The sequence below is a fragment of the Procambarus clarkii genome, chromosome 9 (genome assembly GCF_040958095.1).
Source record: "Procambarus clarkii isolate CNS0578487 chromosome 9, FALCON_Pclarkii_2.0, whole genome shotgun sequence".
In the NCBI taxonomy this organism is placed as follows: domain Eukaryota; kingdom Metazoa; phylum Arthropoda; class Malacostraca; order Decapoda; family Cambaridae; genus Procambarus; species Procambarus clarkii.
In genome coordinates this window covers 21,602,975-21,629,446 of record NC_091158.1, presented here as the reverse complement: position 1 = coordinate 21,629,446, position 26,472 = coordinate 21,602,975, and the positions used below count along the sequence as shown (strand labels likewise).

Sequence of the window (26,472 nt, the reverse complement as noted above, 5' to 3'; positions counted from 1 at the left end):
ATGTGTTGTGATGAGTACTGGGGGGGTGCAATGTATGCAAGGTACTGTGTCGTGGTGAGTACTGGGAGGTGCAATGCATACAAGGTACTGTACACTATAATGAGTAGGTTCAAAGGGAATGAATAGAGTGCAGGCAATGTGAATTAAGGCTGGCTGTGATGACAGTGCTAGGGAGGGAAGTGTACATCGGCTTGGCCACCCCCCATCCTCCTGCAATGATAGTACTGTACTTATAGTAACACCCTAGTCGGGAGTACGACGCCTCTTACCATCAAGTACACCAACCAATTACTATTGTAATTTGTAATTGGCAGCAATATCTGTGCAGGTTACCCACCACCGGCAGCAAACTTTAGAAAAATTCGAGATGGTCAGGTTGAACAATCAACTTGTTTGTGAGGATTTTGCATGGAGTGACCCCCAAGTGGCCAGAAAAAAAATCCAAAATGCACAAAGAAAAAAAATTAAAAACGTCCAACGAAAAAATCTGAAAAGCACAATGAAGAAATCTGAAACTGCGAAAAAAATACCCAAAAAGCCTAACAAACGACAAATGACCCAACAGCCATTGTTGTCACCTCCCGAAATTGTTTATACTCCAACTTCTGGTGAAAATTATTTGTTTTGTACTGTGAAGTGCTTCAGAATTTACCAATCATCAAAAATAACTTGGCAACATTTACATTCCAACACTGTTTACATATCAATCATTTTCAAGTCTGCCACTGCATCACATTCTGTTTACATCTGACGATTCCAACAGATTACTTATTCTATACGAAGCTAAAATGACTATCAAGATAACACGGTCCAGAAGCAACTACAACGACGGTGTCACTAGCCTCATTACCAAACATAATTTGACTCTTTGTAACACGAAAATCAACTCCTGATGATCAAAGTCACAAATGCATCATCATGAATAAAAACTAACAAAACAAACCAAGGTGTCCCTTGGGAGACTGACCACTGGTAATATATTGAGGAGAGGCACTCCCCCCACCCCCCCAAGCACCCCCCCCTCCCCGTCACCTGTTACTCAGCAGATGCCTACGTCATCCACAAGGATCAGGCGCCTGAGTCACGATCACTCAGCCAGTCACTAGATGTGACACGAGTGCAAATTCCTACAAAGCCACGCTCATACTTCCGACAATATTCTTCCCCGAATGCGGCGGCGTGGTTCATGCTCCGGAGACACATCGGCCTATGTTTATTACGAGTGAGGCTACAAGTATTGTTCTCTCTCCTGGCGATAACATTTGGACTCTTGGCACCACACTGGCACCACCACCCTCCTTACACCACACTGGCACCACCCTCCTCCTTACACCACACTGGCACCACCCTCACACCACACTGGCACTACTCTCCTCTTCACACCATACTGGCACCACCCTCCTCCTCCTCCTCACACCACACTGGCACCCTCCCACCACACCACTCAGGCACCCAACACAAAGAGGACCACATTAAAGCTTGACATCCTGACACATCGTGGCTAATATAACCATTACTGTGTTTGTTTTGAACATCTGACCTTTGTCCTTTCCTCCCTCACTGTGTTTCCACACACACCAGCACGTGTCATACACACATCACACCTCAGAATCAAACACCGCTTCGGGACACCGTAAGACGCCGGCTAGCAGTCGTGTCCAACAGTCTGGTTAACCCGACGACCAACCGGGAGACCTGATTGGAGACCGGGCCGCGGGGGCCTTTGATCCCCGAAACCTCCACAAAACAGACACAAGGCAGGTCGGTAGTAATGCCATTTGTGTTATCCCGCTCGTAACTATTCTCATTCGACCATTCTCAAGTCGAATGATCGACTTGAGAATGGTCCAGGACGGAGCGAAACGTCGTCGTCCCTTCACCTTCTAGTGTGTGGTCTGGTCAACATACTTTAGCAACGTTATTGTGACTCATCGCCTGCATATTCTCATACCTCATGCGTCTCTACCACTCTTCTAATTTACGCGTATTTGTTACTTCCAGCACAGCGTGATTTGCTTATGCTCCGCGCTCTCTCTATATTCCTATACCCTTTGCTCCCCATCTTTTCCTACCAGCACTGCCTGTTCCACCGTGGTGGTGAGTCAACTCGACAGCTGCAGCCTGTCATTCTCGCGGGGGGTGAGAAGTTGCACATAGTGTGAGACTAAGCACACCCCTCCCTACTACACTAACTGAATAAACACATCCGAGTTAATTAAAGGGTTCAGAATCGATAAACAATTGGTTTACACAGTTGTGACGAGCCCCGCCTACGACAAGTCAGATAACCCTTGATCAAATATTTATCCTGGCAAGTGGTATAACGTGGACAAGCTTAAGGGAACACAGATATGGTAAAAAACACTAGAAAAAAACAGTAAATACAGAAGTAGGAGGTGGAGGAGGGCAACGAAGTACAGGATTAGGTGGTAGATAAGTAGGAGGTGGAGGACATGGATAAAGACTAGGAGGGAGAAGGTGGAGGACGAGGATAAGGATAAGAAGGAGGGAGGACGAACAGGCATGAGGTGGGAGAGGGAGGAGGTGGAGAAGGAAGAGACTGGTGGAAGAGGAGGTGGAAAAGGAGGAGAAAGAGGAGGTGGAGAAGCAAGATAAGAACGAGAGGGGGGAGGGAGGGGGCAGGAGGCTGAAGGGACAACAGGTAAACCTGTGGTTTCCCGAGGCCGGGTCCTAAGATTTTTTTGTGTATACTCTCGTAGCCCGGTTGGCAACTGCCTCACCATGTAGCATATCCTTGCTCGCGGCCATACCTACCTAGCCACCACAGTCTGCTTGATCTGGCACAATGTTCACCAACTCACAAAACTCCCCAGTCCACACCACTTCTTGGTGTCAATAATATATCTGTATTTTATGGTCAATGGTTGACCATTCTTGGACTTATGGTAATGACACTCTTCCCTAATTAACCTGTCCCATCGCCTAATATGTCATATTTTCACGGAATCGACCAATCTATTAATATATGACGCATTAGTCAAATTAAATCATCGTAATATCGACATTTTCTATGCATCGGCCTAGACACGTTATTCACGGGGTCGTACGCTTCAAAGCAAAATAATTACAGATTTTAGGACGTGTGTACAAATCTGGAGAACAGGTATTTCTTGATCTAAAATCTCGCCATCGCTGATGGGGGGGGGGGGGAAATAAATACCGAACAGTGACCAACCAACAAATACCCGTAGCAGTACATGGCTGGAGCGACACTCACGCTTTTCCTGTCGAGATAACACCGGCTTTGTTGCTATTTGAAGGTTAGGCTGTGTGACGTCATTAGCTTTACACGATGCTCCTTGCGTCCTATAACGTTTAACTGCATCCTGTATTCACTGCTGGTTTTTTTACTTTCTCGTCATTTCCGCAGTTAAAAACAATTTTCGTCGCTGAACATCACGTTGTCAACTGCCTAATGAAAGACTTTAATAATAATTATATATATATATATATATATATATATATATATATATTATATATATATATATATATATATATATATATATATATATTATATATTTATATATTTTAGTGAACCGGAAGCTCTTCAACTCAAAGCTGGAGAAATTGCTGACCTGGAGAGCGTACAGAGATCCTTTACTGCTAAAATCCATTCAATAAACCATCTAACTTACTGGGCCCTACTAAAATCTCAAAATCTGTAATCTCTAGAGTAGAAATACATAATAATTTACACATGGACAATGTTAGAGGGGCTTGTCCCAAATCTGCACACAGATATAGCACTACATGAGACCAGAGACATGGCAGGATGTGCATAATACCCCCCCATTCAAAACCAAAGGTACAATGGTAATTCTGATCAAAACCGTCAGTAGTTTCAAAACATTATATGACAAGGAGTACTGGAAGACGGGACACCACGCAAGTAGCTCTCATCCTGTAACTACACTTAGGTAATTACACCCGCACAAGTAAATACAAGGCTATGCGTATGGAGGCAGGGAGAAACAGCCCATGAGACACATTTCAGCTTGGGAAACTGACCCAGAGGGAGCGTGCAAGTTAGGCCAACGTCTTCAACTTTCCACTGTGGTGAACGGGTGGGTGTTGTAGAGAGTCCAGGTAAGGGTTGCCCAAGTAAGTAATCATCAGAAAAAGGCACCAAACCGGGAAGGCCATGTAGCACCACCAAGGGTTGCCCAGGCCAACCACAGCTCTCAAGGTTGGCCGAGGAAGTGAAGCGTATACCTGGAGTGGGTGCTGGGAGGTATATTCCCCCAACCCGGCCTGAACCCAGACTATACTTGTGATAAACTTCATCTAGAAGGCTATTGTTCGGAGCGGTCCGCGGGCCCTCATATCCACGACAACCCAGTTGGTCCGGCATTTCCTGTAGAAACTTGTCTGTTTTTCTTTAGCACGTACATTTATGTTTGTTGGTGGGATGTTGAACATCCGCGGACCTCTGATGTTCATGCAGTGTTCTCTGATCAGCCCGGTCTCCTAAGGTTTCACAGCGTCAAGAAACTGGTGTACTTAAATGCCCTCTCCTAACCTACCAGAGGACCCAAAACAGAAAACAGGACAGTATGTCAATTTCGCGAGCCGCTACCATTTTCTAGTACGACAATTTTTGGCCTTAGGTAGAGTATACGTCAAAATGCGACGTTCTATTAGAAGGACGAGTTGCTCTTATAGTGTTTGACACCTCTACTCTTTACCGAGTCTGTTCTGTATTTCCTGCCATATCATTCGCTCAAGTTTGTTGTTATTTTGCTGTGTAAATTTGGGACCTGGCCCTCGAGTATCTTCCATGGTGAAAACTTACTACTCAAATGAGCCACAGGTATATCAGAAAAAAATTCTATGTCAAAGTAGTTAACAAATGGAATGCACTAGGAAGTGATGTAGTGGAGGCAGACTCCATACACAGTATTCAAACGTTGATATGATAGAGCCCAATAGGCTCAGGAACCTGTACACCGATTTAGTGACAGCTGAGAGGTGCTGGGACCCAATAGCCGAAGCTCAGCCCTCGCAAGTACAACTAAGCGAGTACTGAATACACGTTTCACAAGTAGATGTGAAACAGCCCAATAGGCTCAGCAGACTTGTACAGCAGCTGATTGATGGTTCAGAAGAGGGACCAATGAACTGCACAAAAACTCCACTTCAGCACAAGTAGGTGAATATGTACACGCAACCACGTAGAGGTTCCAAGAGGACTTGAAAGTGGAGTCGGAAAAAGTACCTGACATGGGAGTGAGAGCTCCATCTCGGACAGAACAGAGTAGAATAGTAGTGACATTGCTGGTCCTCCTCCTCCTCAGAGGTAGAGGACCAGCTGCAGGGACTTGACAATACAAAAGCTGTCGAGCCCGACAGGATCTCACCTAAAGGACGCCGTTGAAATACTGTTGAACCCACTTGTAATGATCTCCGGTGAATTACTGCAGACAGGGGAGGTACCAAATGGCTGGGAGGAGGTACAGGTCATACCAATACACACAAAAACAAGCAGAAAGGAACCACAACTATGGACCAGTGTCCTTATCATACATACTATGCAAATGGTGGAGCAACAGGACCCAACTCCTGTTGCTCCAGCCTAGGAGCTGGAGCAACAGGAGTTGGGTCGTGTGTGGAATATAGTGGACGAGGCTGTGAGGGAGCAACTCTGCTCCTGATCCACAACATCAGGAGCAGAGATGACAAAAGCACTGACAACTGCTAGCAAGGTGTCACAAGATACTCGACTATGAAGAGGCGGGGCCCAAAAGCTCTTCCTCCTAGCCCTTAAGCACTATTAGGGAAGATGTATTACATAGGGCTGAGCGCGCACACACCCGGATAGGGTTTCCGTTGGCTCAGGAAATTGAACACTCCAGATAATCGTCTGCTAATTGGAGATAAGGAAAACCAAAAAAGTGCTCGGAAATTCCTCTGCAACAAGGAAGACAAAGGAATAGATTCACAGCTAAATTAACATCCTTTTTTTTATTACCATACTCATGGAGAACCACACAGTCATGACTCAAATTATTTCTAAAACGTTCTTGACTTGAATTGGTAAGTAAGCAGCCACACACAAAAAATATATATCACAAAAGACCAAATAAAAAATAGGCTTGGCACGGTAGCCCAGAAACTAAACAAGGTAGACCAATCGAGCCTACACACGACAGGCTAAAATATCACCAGCGGCGGCTAACCCTTCACAACACACACCGGGTGACTGGCGCTCCGGAGCGAGGCGGCGCAAGTGTCAGTGTGGTGGAGGAGAGAGTCCCACACACACACAAGTCATCATCCCTGACAGTCCACACCGTTCTCTACCCTCATCCCCCCTTTACCAACCTACCTACCTGTCTCTCCTGACATATACCCATCCACACCCTATATTCTAACCCCTCCCCCCCTACTCTCCCAAACCCCACCCCGTCCCTACCCAGCCTCGCCTCTCTCCAACATCCACGTGTGCCTACTCTCACTAGTATTCCATCCTTTTATATAAATGTTCGTCTATTCTCTGCCAACAGATAATGACACATCGTACTCTTTCAGTCATCACATTTTGTGCCTTTACGGCATATATACTGAATTTTTTTGTGAATATGAAATGTGTTAAAAAAGAAAAAATGAAAGGTAAGCAACAGAGTCGTTCACAACCGGACTTCGCTAAGGCAACTTTCGTCCCACACGGGCGAAGGCTAACACCCGTAACATCCCCCCCCCCCCGCCCTCTCCTCCCACTCTACACCCAATGGTGAGGAAAAACACGGCGGAATGATGGGGGGTGGGGGGGGGGGGAGGACGCAAAAAAAGGGGGGGGATCCCAAGGGACTATCCTTGGACCCCCATACTGTTCCTGATATTATATATATATACGAATGATCTATTAGAACACACACACACGGGCTAACAATAGCCCGTGCTTCTTGCCCAGCTCCTGTGCCAGGTACGTTACGGGCTCACCATAGCCACGTGCTACTTGGAACTTGCTCCGAGTAGCTGAATCTATAACAACAACAACATATTAGAACACAGTCCTTCACATCAATGTTTTCTCCAATGACGCGACGCTGCTGGAGAACATAAACAGCTGGTGACCTCAAAAGAGAACGTTCACAAATAGTAGTAATGGTCTGGCAAGAGGCTCTTATGAGCTTAATTCTTGCAAGTGGAACGTAATAAGACGGGAAATGGAAGCCAGAGACATTTATCATCTGGGAGGAAACGCTACTTCAAGAGTCAAAGAAAAGCTCCCGGGGCTAGACATCCCACCAAACCCATCTCCGGAGGCACAAGGACCGGATAACATTAGCAGCATCTGTAGGGTTGGCCAACTTGGGAACCGCCTTAAGGAACCTCAACACGGTTTCATTCAGGAAGCTCTGCGTCACGTATGTAAGACCAATTCTCGAGTATGCGGCACACAGCGTTTTAACATCGTCAGCACAAAGAACTTTGATCAAGTTCAGAGGTCCACCATCAGAGTAGTGCTAGAGGTTTACAGTAACCTATAAGCAAGATGGAAAGACTCAAAAAGCTGAACTTTACGGCACTAAAGGGAAGGAAATTCAGAGAACACACCCACAATACATAAGCTTCTCAGGGGTGTACACAAGACACGAACATTTCAATATTACATTAACGTAAGTATGGGGCACGTATAGAGGCTAAATATTAATATTAACTAGATATATACGGTATATCAGATGTTGACCAGACCACACACTAGAATGTGAAGGGACGACGACGTTCGGTCCGTCCTGGACCATTCTCAAGTCGATTGAAGGTATATCAGATGTTTTTTCTTCAGTGTGAGGTAGTAAAGAAGCAGTGGCATTAGCCAGGAAGAGTGTTAGCGGAGGCAAATCCCATCAATAGATTAAACATCAGATGTAATAAAAACGGGGTCATAGACCAAGTACATAATTCGATTGAAAAGTTACGAGGGGACTGAAAGTCAAAGATCAACCCTTGAAAACACCAACAGTCGACAACAAACGGGCGTGAACACACAAAAAGACACACGAGTATTTCTATACAAAGAGAAGACAGCTGCAATTACACACGGAAGCGCCTTGAGCGCCAAGTTAAGCTAGTTCTCACACAGCATAAAACCAATTTCCTCGCCACAAGATTAACTTTTTGTCTGGAATGCCTGCTGCAGGAGCAAAACCTGTGTCTACCACAGAGGATGCTAGTAACTACAGCGTCAATATCCTGACGCGGATTAGTGACCTCGTGGGAGCGGCCAGCACCCGAGACCTTCCTGCAGAGGAGCCTCGGGCAACCGGAGGCACCGGAGGCAGCACGGCGGAGAACCTCACCTTCATCGACAATAAGCATGACGCCTCAGGAAGTGGCGGGCAGGCAGGTGCCGTGGACACCACAACACACCAAACAAAGCGACAGCCAAGGCAGACGAACTACATCATAATGATGATTGATTGATTGATGAAGATTAAGCCATCCAAAAGGTGGCACGGGCATGAATAGCCCGTAAGTGGTGGCCCTTTTGAGCCATAACCAGTATCAGTAGATGATACTGTAGATCTGTGGAGGTGCGACTGCACCCTGCGTGACGGGAGATATCTCCCGATGATGACAATGCCTGGCAATATATATATATATATATATATATATATATATATATATATATATATATATATATATATATATATATAAATATATATATATATAAATATATATATATATATATATATATATATATATATATATATATATATATATATATATATATATATATATATATATATATATATGCAAACAAGCCTGAATGGTCCCCAGGACTATATACAACTGAAAACTCACACCCCAGAAGTGACTCGAACCCATACTCCCACAACTGGTATGTACAGGGACGCCTTAATCCGCTTGACCATCACGACCGGACATGCTTGTTTGCATTTGTGTTCCTCACGTGTGCCCCAAAGAATGAGGTGATTTGATAAAATGCTATGCCCAAGATTACCATCCGAGTGCCGGCGGGGAAGTGGTTCATATAGCCTCGGCTATCACTTCCTTATGTCCGGTCGTGATGGTCAAGCGGATTAAGGCGTCCCTGTACATACCAGTTGTGGGAGTATGGGTTCGAGTCACTTCTGGGGTGTGAGTTTTCAGTTATATATATATATATATATATATATATATATATAAAACATACATTATGGGGGGAGGGTACCACCTCTGGTGTAATTATAGGGACCCACAGCCTCAAAGAAGGGAACACAGAGCATTCAGAGAATGCATTATTGGATTACAATATATATAAAATTAAAATATCATAATCCAATACATGAGTAGCAGGAAGTGATATGATAGCGTCAGTGATCTATCTTGAGGATATCTTGAGATAATTTCGGGGCTTAGCGTCCCCGCGGCCCGGTCTTCGACCAGGCCTCCATTTTTGTTACACACCCCCAGGAAGCAGCCCATAGCAGCTGTCTCATAGCAGCAACTCCCAGGTACCTATTTACTGCTAGGTGAACAAGGGCATCTGGGTGAAAGAAACGCTGCCCATTTGTTTCCGCCTCCACCGGGGATCGAACCCGGAACCTCAGGACTACGAATCCCGACCGCTGTCCACTCAGCTGTCAGGGACTGATAACCATGACTGTCCAGACCTATGCACTATCAACCACGCAAACTAGTGTTGATGATGGAGATGATGGACGGTAGATGGACAGTAGATGTTGGACAGAAACGAAATGAAAACCAAGAAGGTTGGGTTAGTATGCGGCATCATCTATAATATGTCATATTATATGTCAAAATTATATAATATGTCAGCCTGTCACCTACAGATGAAGGTGAGAGGCTGACAAAGACTGGTGTGAGATGAACGGAACCTGAGGTCAAAGATCAGCTCCCAGCGGGGTCACACTTCCTGAGCCTGGATAATAACTGGAATACAAAACATCGTCGGTTTTTAACCTTCAAGGGAGGTTAGATTTGCGGTTGGTCCTAATTAATAGCCATGTTCATGTGCTGCAACAAAATAAATCTCAGCGTTGTCTATCAGTAAGTATGTATGTCCCTGATTGACCTAACTCGTGGCAAACATTGCCTTAACAGCGTTGGCTGTGACTCATACGTCAGGCTGCGAGCAGCCGCGTCCAACAGCCTGGTTGATCAGTCCGGCAACCAGGAGGCCTGGTCGACGACCGGGCCGCGGGGACGCTAAGCCCCGGAAGCACCTCAAGGTAACCTCAAGGTAACAGCAACCAGTGATTTAAATAACCAACTGAATATTGACACTGTAAAATATTATAAATATACAAATAATGATCATTAATTTCTAGTTTTATATGCGAATTGTTACAATTCTCACCTTTGGTTACTATATTCCCCGCTTTATGACAACATTTTTTTGAGATATATACAGGAGTTGTTACATTCTTGTACAGCCACTAGTACGCGTAGCGTTTCGGGCAAGTCCTTAATCCTATGGTCCCTGGAATACGATCCCCTGCCGCGAAGAATCGTTTTTTCATCCAAGTACACATTTTACTGTTGCGTTAAACAGAGGCTACAGTTAAGGAATTGCGCCCAGTAAATCCTCCCCGGCCAGGATACGAACCCATGACATGGCGCTCGCGGAACGCCAGGCGAGTGTCTTACCACTACACCACGGAGACTGTAAAGATTTTTGCTGTAAGACCACATTCAGAAATGCACACACAGAGACAGCCTCTTTTACTGCTAGCTTAAAATCTGAACCATCATGAAAGTGTAACACCTCTATAAACATACTTGAAACTAGCTGACTAAGACTAGCCCAGGAATTTTTAATCAACTTGCAAGACGATCCAGAGGTCACCTGGGCTGACTGACTGACCTCTTGGAGAAGGCTTCCCTGGGTGATAGCTCATGAGAGGGGGGGGGGGTCATGGGTGTTACAAAAGAAACGACGCGGCAACCCGTTCTCGCAAATTTAATATGTCAATATTGACTTATTAAATATGTGCATAGGTGACATACTTAACATAATAGATACCTTTAAAAAGATTCATAGAAAACACCGACCTTACCTAACCTTGTTAGTATCTTAAGATAAGCATCTTATTGCTTCGTAATTACAATTATTACCTAACCTATAATAGATATAGGTTAAGTAATAATTGTAATTACGAAGCAATAAGATGCTTATCTTAAGATACTAACAAGGTTAGGTAAGGTCGGTGTTTTCTATGAATCTTTTTAAGGGTATCTATTATGTTTAGTATATCACCTATGCACGTAGGTAATAAGTCAATATTGACATTACGAATTTGCGAGAACGAGTTGGACGCGGAACACCTACACCCCCCCCGGCCAACCAGTGAGTGAACACCTTCACCCCCCCGGCCCACCAGTGAGTGAACACCTACACCCCCCCCCGGCCCACTAGTGAGTGAACACCTACACCCCCCCCCCCGGCCCACTAGTGAGTGAACACCTACACCCCCCCCCGGCCCACCAGTGAGTGAACACCTACACCCCCCCCCCGGCCCACCAGTGAGTGAACACCTACACCCCCCCCCCCCGGCCCACCAGTGAGTGAACACCTACACCCCCCCCCCGGCCCACCAGTGAGTGAACACCTACACCCCCCCCCCCCCGACCCACCACTGAGGAAAGTCAACATAAATGCCTCCAAAGCACACCGCCCTGCCTAACAAGACGTGTGTACACCAGGGAGTCTCAACACCCCGGCACGTGGAAACGGAACATGGAAGAGAGGGGAGAGAGGGGGAGATGAAATCCCAACTGAAATGCCAGTGGGAAGGTCACTCCTGCCAGAGGAGCGCTGCTGGCCGCCACCACACAAGAGTGGTCGGCAGCAGCTGCTTTGTCTTATATCGGAGGGATGCTGCTTATCCAGAGATAAAAGGCGTTCATGAAATGTTAATTTTCTTGTCTTCTTGCTCTCAATCACCTCTTGTTTTACAACACTGCTTCCATTCAGAGTGACGGAGGTGGTTAAGTTTGCTGTTCGTGGTTTTGTGAAAAAAAGGATGGGGAGAGGGAAAAAAAGGATGAACGGGGTGGGTGGGTGGGGGTTTGGGGAATGGCGTGGGGAGGGGGTGGAGGCAAAGGTGGGTTACTCTTATTGTCTACCACAGACGTGGCTATTCATTCACACAATGCTAACTGACATATAACCAATTTCGCTCTTACGGGCGATTCATGCCCGTGACACCTTTTGGGTGGCTTAATCTTCATCAATCAATAAATCACCAAGTACTCAAGAGAAGACGGCGAATAAAGAAAGTGATTTTTTTAAAATGGCAAATTTGAAAATGTATATATTAGTCTTTTCTCTGTTGACAGGGCAAGGCAGCTGTTACCGTACATTGTGAGTTATTAAGCACTCAACAACATATGATAATTAAAGTGTTTTTACAAGCTTAAGTTATAATTTCATCACACACACATATTACATAATTGTCGCATGTGCATGTGTGTGCGAGCGTTGCGTGTGAGTGCTTTTGTGTGCATGTGTGTGGGGGGTGTCTGTGTATGTGCGCGCGAGTGTTGTCAATGCTTTTATGTGCGTGCATGTGTGTGTGTTGCTTGGTGGGCCAGGTGGAAGAAAACAAGGCGTGGCTGAAGCCCCGGGGCTGCGTAACTCAGACCACATCCCAGCAACCACAGGCACCGCTCCTGTGCCAGGCAAGTCCACTACAGGCTCACCATAGCCCGTGCTACTTGCCCCGCTCCTGTTGTGCCAGGCAAGTCCACTACAGGCTCAGCATAGTCCGTGCTACTTGCCCCGCTCCTGTGCCAGGCAAGTCCACTACAGGCTCAGCATAGTCCGTGCTACTTGCCCCGCTCCTGTGCCAGGCAAGTCCACTACAGGCTCAGCATAGCCCGTGCTACTTGCCCCGCTCCTGTTGTGCCAGGCAAGTTACGGGCTCACCATAGCCCGTGCTACTTGGAACTTATTCCGAGTAGCTGAATCTATAACAACAACAACAGGAACCACAGTGCTACAGCCTCTCCATCTGGTCCTCCCACGCAAGCAAGTGACGCGTTTTCTTAATTCACTGCAAGACGGAAGTGGGAGGGTCAGCTACTTAATTACTATAAACAAGTGGCAGAATCTTCCCCTGCAGCGCCTGGGAAGAAGGAAGAACAGGTCCCTGCAATATCTGGAGAGAAGGAAAAACAGTTCCTTGCAATATCTGAGACGGAAAAACAACCTTTGTAACATATATACAGACGGAAGAACCCCCCCATGTAATGTCTGAAAATGAAGAACAACCCCTCTTGCAATAACTGGGGAGAAACACCGCCCCCCCCCCCGTGAAATATCTAAAAAGAAACACAGTCACAATACACAACAATTGTGTGTAACCCAGAAAAAGAAACGCGGAAACGCAACATCCAGATAGGCTGATGAACAGAAGATATTTAACTATTCCATGCTAGCAGATATTTGTTAACAGAACTAGGATTTGGGGGGGGGGGGGGTTGAGGAAACAGGATTCCTGTCCCACCTGGGTGGGACAGGAAGTGGGTCAATGCATGTGGGGGGAGGACTGGTTGGGATGGGGGGAAGAGGGGGGGGGGGGGGGGGCTCGCCGGTTGGTTGCCACAGGCATCATATAATATCCTGTGGTTTTGGTGGGGGAGGCAGAGACTAAGGGGGTGGGGGGAGAGGCAGGGAATCAGGAGGGTGGTGGGGGAGGGAAGGGAATCAGGAGGGTGGTGGGGGGGAGGCAGGGTAACAGGAGGTGGGGAGGCAGGGAATCAGGAGGGTGGTGGGGGAGGCAGGGTAACAGGGGGTGGGGAGGCAGGGAATCAGGAGGGTGGTGGGGGAAAGCAGGAAATCCCATATTCCTCAAAAATTTTTTGCTTGTGAAAGATCAAAAACAAAAATTATATAAATGAAATAACGCTATACAATAATATTATAATATAAATTAAATAATAATTATAATAATTATTAACATCCGCAATAGAAATACGTGAACTTATAAATTTGTGCTGCCTAGCCCGTGAGAATGTACTTATTTTGTACTCGCCTAGTAGCGCTTGCGGGGGGTTGAGCTCTGGCTCTTTGGGCCCGCCTCTCAACTGTCAATCAATTAACTAAATTCCCCCCCCCCCCCCCAACATCCTCATGGGCTACTTACTCTGGCCTGAGGTTATCACTGGTCGAGTTACAGCCCCGCTCCTGTGCCAGGTAAGTCCACAACGGGCTCGCCATAGTCCGTGCTACTTGGAACTTTTAGTTCCGAGTAGCGGAATCTAAAACAACAACCACGTTATCACTGGTTGGCCCAGTACCTGTTATCAGTGTGTGTTGCTGCAGTCAATGAGGCTTTGTCCTCTCCGCACCTCCGTCCTAACCGTTCCTCCTCTCCCACCCTCCACCATTACAATTTTCAAAGCACTACAATCACCTTCTGTGGTTGATTGTTCAATAAATCACTGAACTATGTGGTATAACAGATCTCTAACCCTGTCTATGGAGGACAGAAGAAAATGTATATATGCTAGTTGGATTTTTTAAGTGTATGGTCACGTCTGTGGTAGAAAATAATAATAATAATAATAATAATAATAATAATAATAATAATAATAATAATAATTATTATCATCATAATAATAAAAACACCTATTTATTTACATTCTATTTGCAATAGAATGTAAATAGCCTACGAAAGAACTGAACAGTTTCATGAACCTGTGCAGAGTTAAACGAAAGTTTAAAAGCGGGACCAACGAGACGATGTTCAACCCCCACAAGCACAATAGGGTGAGTGCATTCCCCACTACAACGTTCCTTCAACATTCACTCCATTCCAACCCCCTTTTCACCATTATCACCGCTCGTCCTCTACACTTCCCCACCAACCCTTCACCACAATCTTGAACCCTCCACCACACACACTGCATCACAATCGCATACTCCACACTACACTCTCTACTCCCCACCACTACACGTCCCGACTCCTATCCCAGCTCTTATCCTGTCCCTATATCCCTTCCAGGTGCTATATTGTCGTACTGGCTTAGCACTTTTTCTTGGTAATTACCTTGCCTCTAGTCTCCGTTTCAGGGGTACGTACCGAGTGCTCTATTGTAACCATGTGTGTGTAATGTACCATCTATAAATACCTTCTTGTTTGGATATATCGCCTGCCGTGAGAAGTGACTTTTTTATGTATATTTTTTGCCACATATGTGCCATACATTTACAATAATAATCAGCATTATATACATTTTCTTCTGTCCTCTGTGGACAGGATTAAAGATCTTTTAAAACATCATACAGTGTAATGAGTTATTGAGCACAACCACGAGTGATTGTAGTGCTTTAACAATGCTAGCCAACTTACATACAATACATACATTTACGTCTGCCCTAAATAATTAGGGTTAGTGATATGTTCTCTTACATATAGTACAGTTTGACATTTCACAAAATTGAAATGCAATTCTAACTAGCTTACACACACATATATTCAACTCTCTCTTACTTTGACAAGGTAAAATAGCTGCTACAGAAACTGGCGTGTTATTAAGCCCTCAACAACAGAAGGTGATTAAGGTGCTGTTGTTGTTATAGATTCAGCTACTCGGAACAAGTTCCAAGTAGCATGGGCTATGGTGAGCCGGTAGTGGACTTACCCGACACAGGAGCGGTGCTGTGATTAAGGTGCCGTTACAGGCCCAAGTTATAATTACCTCGATGGTGGCAGAGGAGCACTATTCCAGGGAAGGGGCACCAATGCCTTGTGGGGTAGCGTCATATGGTGCGGTCATGCCGTGTTCTAATGCTTCACAATCCACCCGCACAATTGACCTTGTGATGCTACACTTGCTTTCATGTCCTCACTTTATTCTAGGTCGTCTGATGTTATTATTTACATACATCTTACATGCTTCCTTTCAACGGAGAGAGCTAATCGCGTCATATATCTTGTACTCAACGTAAAATTCTTTGGGTTTTCCACACCTACGTAATTGTTGTTTTTTTACTTACTATTGAACATCATGTATTGAAGATATTGCAGACAACCAGTTATCTGACCACAGGACAGCTCTGGAGCACAGTATGCACCAAAACAATAACAACTTTTCTGCCATGCTTGAAAATGAGCTTCTGTAGACAAGCATTAGCCGTAGTTATTATATAGGTTTAGTAACATTAATATTAATCCAACAGAACCCTATTTTCACTTAAAGGAAATCAAAATGCTCAAAAAGGAATACATCGAACGCTGGACCCACGAGAGAAAGGAGAGGCAGATGGAGAAGGGAAGTGGCGCGGAAGGAAGAAACGATACGAGATAAAGAAGAGGAAGTGGGAGAAAGAGGAGGAAGGGAAAGAAAGAGGGAACATTTAGGGCGGAGTGCAGCGAGAGTAGGACAGGTGAGAGGGGGGGAGTGGAGGGGTAATGGGGCTGAGGCAGGGAAAGGGAGGAAGGGAGCGGGCAGTGGCCGGGGGGAAGGAATGGGGAGGTGGGTGGGAGGGAGCCGGTGCGACAAAGGTATGGCGCCTGCAGCACTTCCTGACGGCGGCAGCTGGGTAGTGGCCGTCGACCATGCCATGACGTCACGGCGCGCCAGCAATCCAGTCAATCAGTCAGTCGTCCAATCAGACAGCCAGTCAAATTGGTCAGACGACCTGTAACAGTTGTTGAGGTTACTTGAGTGGAGAGACTTGAGTGGGGCTCCTGACTTACGAGACTCCCTGGGAGATGAGGTAAGGTCACACAAATCTCACCTCGGGTAGTTTCAAAGGTTGGCGGGCTAGTAGTCCCTTTTTCCAACAAATTACCAAATGCCGGTCCGTTAATTCCACGGAAAATTTGGGATTGACGGATATAAAAGCTGGTTACAGGAGAGAGAAGGTTTACGGGCTATTCATGCCCGTGCTTCCTCTTGGGTGGCTTAATCTTTATCAATTAATCTGAGGGAAGTTACAGCCACTCACCTGTGCCAGGTAAGTCCACTATGGGCACAACACAGCCAGCGCTACTTGCCACTTTTTGTTGTTCCCAGTAGCTGAATCTAAAACAATAAAAAATGAGAGAGGGAGAGATATACAGAGAGAGAGAGATACAGAGAGAGAGAGAGAGATACAGAGAGAGAGAGAGAGATACAGAGAGAGAGAGAGAGAGAGAGATATACAGAGACAGAGAGAGATACAGAGAGAGAGAGATACAGAGAGAGAGAGATACAGAGAGAGAGAGAGAGAGAGAGAGAGAGATACAGAGAGAGAGACGAGTCTTCAAACCGAACGAGTTGTTGTCGACCACGAAATTCATCCCATCGGGATATTGAACCTGGCGAGTCTGTGAGGTGACACACTCTTGTGTTACGTGACTTACGTATATTTAATCAATGTTAAGTGGGCATGTAAAGTAGTATTCAAAATGACTGCGAAAATGTCAATTTCCAAGTTTAAATGTCTGTGAATATTATCCTAAGAACTTAAGAGATATTATTTTCTATTAATGTTAGAATGTTATTGGATGTTATCATCAATGTGATAACTGTGCTTTAAGAGACGAGTACATTTCTAGTCTAAAAAAATATATTTTAAATGGATGGTGACAGCTCTTTCCCTCCTAATCCTTTCATTTCATCCTTAATACAATCTTATAATCCTTTCTTTTCATCCCGAATTCTTCCTCAACTTTACATTTTCACTAAATATCTTACCTCCTCTCTTCCTCCCTCCTCTCCTCTACTCCTTCCATCCATTAATTCCATTTTTTATATTTATTCTTATCCCCTCCCCCCCGTTACATTTGGATTATCAGACAAAGCTGATAACTTCTAGGAATGGGATCAACTCGCTAACTTTTGATAACTATCTTACCTGACATGTAGCTCAGTCGATTAAGGCAGCGTCTGGGATGCTCTCAGACGTAGGTTCGAATCCTCGTCACGGCCCTTGTGGATTTGTTCACTATCTTACCTCACCTCCCTGGGGCAGTCTCGTGAATTAGGCACCCTACAGTCTCCACTACTCAGGCGACCTTCACAACGGTTACAGGCCACTCAATTGGTCATTCAGTCTGTCTGCCGCTAAATAACCCGGTCAAGAACCGCGCGAAGAAGTGTATTAACAAGTGTGTGAGTCAGCCAGCTGGTAAGTTAAGTGGGCAGTAAAGCAGTTATCAGAGGTCATGCAACCGTCCGTCTAGCAAGATACCCCGCGCCCCCGGATGGGCCACACCATAATTACCGCCAATCCTACAAAGCTGTATCCGCACCCACTGACTCACTCGTCTTGCCGGTCCACGCCCTCAACACAAGGCAACCATCTTAAATCTATATAGTTAATGACATTTAATAAATTCCTTAAGCGTGCCAACATGTTATGTCTATTAAAAAGGTAATCCAAATAAAGAGCATGTAGCTAGAGAAGACATTAGAAGCCTAACGCCAGAACGTAGCCTAAACAAGATGTATGCTAGAGACAAAAGCAGACCACCACCACAAAAACCCAGTAGAACTAACTCTGCAATACAGGTGCTGGAGCACGCATGAGTCCAGCCAAACCTGCTTAGGCTGCCTAGTGCAAACGAGGAGTCACAATAATGTGGCTGAAAGATGTTGACCAAACCACACACTAGAAATTGAAGAGACGACGACGTTTCGGTCCGTCCTGGACCATTATCAAGTCGATTATGTGGCACAATCGACTTGAGAATGCTTGAGAAACCACCATATGCTTAAAAGTTACACAAAAGGAGTCAGGCCGAGCTCACTAGGATTTAGAGGTGCTGAGCTGGTACCCAATCCAATTTATTTCACATTATTGTGATTTCATTGTTACAAACACTTGGTTGCAAAATATACCGGTACAGGATTATTCAAAAAGTCCCTTTACACCTATCTCAGATGACAATATTTTGAGAATCCACGCAGAAGTATATATATATATAACTACTACTGATCTCTTAGCCTATTTTGGTTACGACAAATGTTTGCGAAGACACGGGCGAATTCAGAGAGACGCAGCGGATGAAATGTGTGATGGCTTCCTTCAGTTGAAGGTGACTGGAAGGACCGCTTATGGCGACTGCTTCTTGCACTGATCCTCTCAGATCAAGACCAAGGATGCAAGCTCGGACGACCTGATGAATGCGCAGTAGCCTGCAAGAGGCTACAGTTATCACCAAATAAGCCTGGCCACAGACCAGGCTTGGGGGAGTAGAAAACTCTCAAAACCGACAAGAGGTACTGTTGAAAGTAGCCGATGGCAACATCGTCTTCATTTAAATATTAAATAAAGGGATGAAGAATCCCTTCACAACAACGCTGTGTCCCTGAAGAATATGGACCCCCCACATTATCTGATTTCATGACATGAATCGCCATCCACCAACCATCAGAATATGTAATGGTGTTTCCTTAAACACTGCTGTTTTGGGTATTGAATACTTGAATAAATGAAATCACGCCTCATAGGTAAAAAAAAAACTTTTGTTGCTTTTCTCGGCACTATCAAAAAGTCTTCCTGTACTATCTGTACTTTAAAGCATCTTTCTTTACTACCTGTACTACCAAAACGTCTTACTAACTACCTATCATGCTAGAAAAAAATACAATAGCCTGAGAAATAACATCAATAACAATGATATTTAAAATTGTACACAAATAGATGACTCACACGTATTAATGGCGAACTGGCAAACACAGGAAGGAAAGATAAAAAAAAAACTTGCATACTAGTGATAAAATATGAAAGCTGTGTCAACACCAGAAGTTTAGACTTGCACTCCCCCACCGCTGGAAAAAAACTGGGCTGGATCAAGTAATCCCGCAGTGAAGTGCCTGCCTGTTCACTTCTTTTAAAATGTACCAGCCAGCTGGACTGAAGCAACTATGCTAGCTTGTGCCTTAAGAGATATCAGCGCTTTGGTGAATCATATGCCATAAAATGCTATGAGTAACCAGCTCGAGCGGAGTGTGTGGGAGAGACCCAAAACCCGTGAAGCAATAACCTATCGCCAGGCCAAGTGTCACGGTAGCCCAATAACTTTACCAGCACTGGTTAAGAGAAATGCTAGACAGTGGGTAGGTCTGGATACTGTATGTTCTTAGAAGAAATTCTATATAGAGACCGGCAAATACCAAGTCCCTGATGTAATGATCACTCCTAGCAAGTGACCAACTATCCCCCCCCCCGCCTCGATCTGTCACAAGGTACAAAATCTCCCGTCTTAACCTACCCAGAAATGAACGAACCCAACTTACCCATTTAACCTAATCAATTAATGCAGAGAAAATGCCTTTTCAGAGCTTTTTTTTCGTACGTTGCATTTCATGCGTTGATTACCATAACTGTATTATAACGTCGTATTAGTTGAGAGGACAGGCTGGTGACCAATCCGCCTTTTGTGGTGTGAAAGTGGATGTATAACAACATGGCTCCTTGCTTACCAATAGGCTAAGTGAACAGCTGGCACGATACTCTTGTGCCCCTCATCGTTGCACATTTAACATTGTTTACGTCACAGAACTGTTCGAAGAACTGCTAGTAGCGTATTTTCGAAACCTGTCGAAATATTTAGTAATGCAACAGTTATATTGAAGTAAATCGCTGAGATATGCAAACCCTTTAACAATGGAAACGAAAATGCAGAGGCTTGGCGGAAAGAAAAGCATTCTACAAGCAAAATTTACCACAGCTGAATAATAATAAAAGCACAGCTGCACTTCCTGTCCTTCTTGAGAAGGAAAACAATAATTTGCAAGTTCCAATAAATTGCCTTTCATCAGTTACGTTGTGTAATAAATACCGCCTAAGGTGCTGAGTTGAGCCACCGTACCAGTGGCAGAATTATAACGAGACTGATGCAAGCCTTAACATAGCCACAGGTACATAGAGGGATATAAGCTAGCCTAGCTGCAAGTGCGGAGCAATGCTCCAATGACTAGTTTTATAACAGATCATGCAGGCACTAGGCTACACTAGTGACTAAGCAGGTACGGCCATGAAAACAATACTACAAAAGCAGGTTGGGCCTTAAAATGCACATTTATTATTTTTTTTTTAGTACAGATGACTTCGTTAAATTACAAGGAGAATCCCGGGTTCGATTCCCGGGTGGGAGAGAAGTGGTTGGGCACGTTTCCGCCCACCCAATGTCTATATTCACCTAGTAGTAAATAGGTATCCAGGAGTTGGGTCACTTGTGGGGCTGCATCCTGGGAAAGGACAGTAGTTTGATAAAAGCCTAAACTGCACATGTTTCCTGTCCCCCACCAAAACTAATTAAAACCCATTATTATTTACACTCACAACGATGACAGCTTTACTATAATATCATACCTTCTATTCCGTGTACAGTATATGCGAACTACCAATACATTTTAGATAAAAATACATCAGTTCTAACGCTTGTTCAAAACTTGAGGGCAAATCATTACCAGCTTGATACGAGCTCCATAACCCCAAAGCTACACACATTCTTACAGCGTTGGCCTAACTGCTCTCACAGCCGCTGGTCTTTCTTGACTATCAGTGCGGGAAATGATAAACGAGAAAAGTTTCCAATCAAATTGTATGCATTCGTCCGAGGAAATGTAAAAGTGAAACTTGATAAGAACACTACAATATACTTGCAGCCTTAATCCCGATGTAAAGAAAAAAGTACTCGGGGAAACAAACAAAGTAGACACGACCTTATTATATGACATGGAACACGAAGGAACCCTGGTGGAAATTATGTATTCAATGACATTTGAGAAAGAACCCGAGTCAAGACTAGTGAAGAAGAATTTTATGAACTAGGAAGGACAGTAGTTGCCGCACAGACCATACACTCGACCTACACAGATTCACAAGCTGATAAAATATTGACAGCGGGATCGGGAGCTGAAGCTCAACTCTTCGCAATAACAACTACATGAGGTTACCTAGGCAAGTACGCACGTACGCACATGACCCCCAGAGCACGCACGCGCAAACATACGAACGTACACAATCTTGGCAGCAAAGAAAAATGAAGAACCCTTGGCATGCATTAGGGGAGGAGACATCATAAATAGCAGGTCCCCAGGTGCCATTGCTCAATCTTTTCAAATTTAAAAATTCATGTAGGTGTTCAGGGAAGACTAATCATCTTGGAAATTTAGTGAAAATCGATATTACAAAACATACTTCCGTAATTAAAACATTAAACTATGAAAATGTTTCACGCGAGAAACCCAGCACTCCCGTTGGAGTAGTATACATCACATGAGAGCACCTCCGTGGGAATAACTACCAGATGTAGGTAAGTTTTGGAAGGTCTTCACGAATCACGACTTCTTTTTCCCCACTCACAGACTGCATGGCCGAACGGAGCCTAGAGCCTATCCCAATCTTGATTATTATACTGTTAAATAATTTGAAACTTAAATGACATTATGGTTGTTTTATGTATTCTAATTTCCAGTAAAAGTTGCAGATCAATTAACCCCAACTGCAAGGAAGACGTTGAGGATGGGGGAGGGAGTTGGGGTAAGGAGAGGATAGAGGGTGGGGTGGGGGGGAAGAAAAGGTTGTAAAGGAAGAAAGAGCGGGGGAAACTGGGGGTGGTGGGGGGAACGGGCGTGACTTGGGTGCGGACGAGGCTATCTAACCCCACACCAGGATGAGGGCCACAAAAAACACTACCACTTGTACAAACGAGCTGAGTGGCAGCACGAGATATTAGGGGGGGAGGAGGGGGGATGGGCGTCTGCGGAGGAAGTGGTCTTAGTCTGCATGAGAGATAGCCAGTGTATGTTCAACGTGCGGGGAGGGATAAACCTTTATGTAAACTGTCAGTTGTAAGGTTCAAATTATCGCCACCCCGCCCATGCCAGTGTGGATGCAGCTGACCAGATACACAACACTTGTGCTGTTAATCATTAATGCTAATGAGTACCTTATGGTAATTGGAAGGACCGTACAGTTCTCATTGACTGAAACGTGGAAATACATCAGGCAAATGTCCAAGCTAAATACAAGCACGAAAATACAATAGACCCACAATCAGTACAAGTATAAGAGTACTGCTAAGTATTAAATTAGAGTATTGGGGTCCATTCGTGAGTTCAGGTTACCAAACAAATAGCCCACACAAACCATTGCCTGAATCCTAAACGCAAAAGGCCCAGGATGTATTATCGCGTGATGCATTTATGTTGACTATACACCGGTTGCATTGTCTACGCATCTGCCGGTACAGATAATAAAGAGCGGAAACAATTGTGGCCGGATGTTGAAAGTCAGTGAGACTCTTGGCCGTGGTGGGGGCCAATCCCACACCCCCACCCGTCCACCCACCCACATACACACACCGTGTACGCGTGACTCTTCCCAGTCCTCGGCGTTGTGGCTAGCCTAGTGGTTGCCTGTAACCCTGTCTTGTGCTTAATCCTTCTTTTAAACACCCCGTCTTATACTTAATGCTTCTTCAAACCCGTCTTTAGCTTAATACTTCTCTTTAAACCCCTATTTTTTGTTTAATGCTTGTATTGAACCCGTGTATTGTGCTTAGTGCTTCACATAAAAACGTAAAATCACAAACCCCCTTTCTGGATCCCTGACTAATGGGGTCAATGGATGTCAGGGTCCCCTGACAAATGAAGTTAGTTGTTGTCTGAGTGCCTGACTAATGAGGTCAATGATTGCCCGACACCTAACTTACTACCATTTACCACATTATGTCATAAACCCCGCTTTCCTGCCACCCCAGCCCCAAGGGTCAATGCCCGTGCGTAATGTGTGATCAAATATACCCATTAGGGCTTGGAGACTTAAGAGATAAATGCATCAGGTCAAAGGTCGAGCCGCGTAATAGATCATGAGACGGAATAGAGGAGAGTACCCAACCGGCTTTCATCATGAAATTTTACGGCCGTAAATTGCAGATACCGTATCTCAAATTACCTCCACTAATTACGCAGATGTAGACGTGCCCAAGGGAGACTGCTGCTGGCCTGCAGGGTTCACGAAAGCGAATTACCAGTCTATTATGACAATGGAGCATCTGCAGAGAAATTATGAAGCATTTCCAGTTTATATCTTGTGTATCCTGGAAACAATAGCTGAGTAGCCACAGCTGATTTGACACTTTTTTCATCAACTTTATCACGTTTAATAATTTTCCGAAACTGGCCATTAACCTTTATGTAGAGCTAACCTCTTGATTAGCTCTAACCTCAAGTATCAGTGTTAGGCTAATCTTGAGGCTAACCTCTTGGTTAGCTTTAACGCCGACCAAACCTATCGAAAAGTTGCCTGCTTCCGGCTCCCCCCTGGCAGGTTGGGGGAAAGCTAGACCATCTACCAGCACCTCAGCTCGCGTGTCCCTCACCACCACTCCGGATAGTGAGGACAAACTGCGACCTCATCCCTCTGACTCAGTAATGTACGTGTTTATCCGACCTTACTCTGATATTTATCGAGTGGTTTTATCCGGAAGGCCATATAGCAACTTTGCAAACTATGCCATGGACAGCTATGAATTTGCGTGCATGAGCGCTTCTGAGTATTCGCCTAGCTGTGCTTTAGGGGGTTGAACTTCAGTTCTTGGGTCACGGGTCTAATACATATAGAACGGCCTCCTGTTCCCAGTTCATTATTTTACATTTGCTTGAGTTAAATTCTAGTAGCCTGTTACTGAACCATACATCGCGCTATACATCATATTTACCCTTGAAATCTTACAAGCATTTTGCACACAATTTCGCTCTGTAGTTCGTCCCCGAGGTTCACAATCCGATTTCAGAAGAAATACTTCCACAAATTTCACCTGAAAGTCCTTTCGATTCTACCTGTTGCAGGATTGAGGAAATTTTCCTTATCCGTCTGGATTCACGTTGATAGTTATGTCTTCCATTCCATATTCAAGAATGCAACATCTAATTTTGTACACTTCTCTACAGGTAGCTGGTTCATTTCAAGTTCAGTAGCATGCCTCTATATTCTAACTTGTTGGTATATTTCTTTAGGTACCTGAATGAGGCTCTGGTAGTTATACTCCCCATGCCCGGCCCGGGGCCAGGATTAAAGTTGTGAGAGCTTGGTCCACTAGACTGTTGCTTGGAGCGGCCCGCAGGCCCACATATTCACCTCAGCCCGGTTGGTTCGGCACTTCTGCAGAAAATTGTCTAGTTTTTCTTGAAGACTTCCACTTTTCGTCCGGTAATATTTCTTATACTTACTGGGAGGATACTGAACAACCGTGGATCTCTGATGTTCATGCACCTCTACTCTTCACTGCCTCTATTCTGTGTTTTAGGTATTTTTCCTATTCATTTAACTACCAAACTTAAGTCAGCCAACACTGCAAGAGACCTTGATATTACTTCGCGTAAATTATGTTTTGGAGATATGATAATTATCGTTTCTTTTATATCCTTTTCTCTCTTGCGTCTATTATCATGCACCGGAAACTGTTTATCACGTGACGTCTTGTTACTCTCCCCAAACTCCAATACATAACACTTCTCTGCAAACAATGAATTCATTAAGCCATTTCTTGTACTCTAGCTGAACATCTTATCGAAGCTTCCTTCCTGTAGTTTGCAGTTATCAGCAAACATGGTCACACAGTTGTTTATGCTGTTGGGAAGGTTATTAACATGCACTACGAACACAAGTGGTGCTAACACTGATCCTTGAGGCACTCCACTTTAAATCTTTCCCAGTGATGACTTCTTCCCTCCCCCCCCCAATACTATTCTTCTCACTGACATTTCATTAACAGTTTCATTCAGCTTCGGAGAATACTCATTAGGCTATATCCTACCATCAGATCAATGTCTTTCCCATTTGGGGCCTGTACGTACAAAGGCACTTAATTACCTCTGGAACTGAACCCTAAAATTCATTTAGTTAAGCAGTAAAAATATTGTGACGATAGTTACTCAGTTTCATGTAAAAGCCAATAGAGTTTTATAACACAAGTGTTCGAGAAATGGGCCACAACAGTCTCTGATGAGTCAAGTAACTTGCATCTGTGGTGAGCGTGAGTTCCCTTCCTTGGAGGACTAACAGAAGACGCACTTTCATTAGACCAACACATGCTCACTAGATCTCTTGGTTTAAGATCTCGCATATTTCTTCCATCTCGATAAACTGGTTGTACATCTTTACTTATCTTTTTTAATTGCATTTTACATTTAACTCATAAATTATAGATATAAGGGCGATACTGGATTTAAACTGCTGAATGTAATTCTTGTTTTAAAAACGTCTTTCTTCGTCTCTCCTTACTGCTGTATGGTTGTTTCATGGTAAGAGTGTACGTTTGATGGGGGTGGGGAGGTGGGTGTGTGTATGTTTGATGGGGGGGAGGTCTGAGTGGGAAATAAGTGAGTGAGGGGTGGGTGTGACTGAGGTGATGGGTCTATGTGTGGGGTAGGAGTGTTTGTGTGTATTTATATTTAATATTTATGACTGCAGGATCGAGCTGTTAGCTCTTGGGCTCCGCCTTTCTGTGTGTGTGTGTGTGTGTGTGTGTGTGT

General features: G+C 44.7%; 1 protein-coding gene across 2 annotated transcripts in view; it reads right to left on the bottom strand.

Annotated features, from left to right (window-relative positions):
- Window positions 1–26,472, bottom strand: part of LOC123766171 (lysosome membrane protein 2) — a 58,859-nt gene that overhangs the window by 17,579 nt on the left and 14,808 nt on the right. The gene's annotated exons all lie outside the window — the stretch shown is intronic.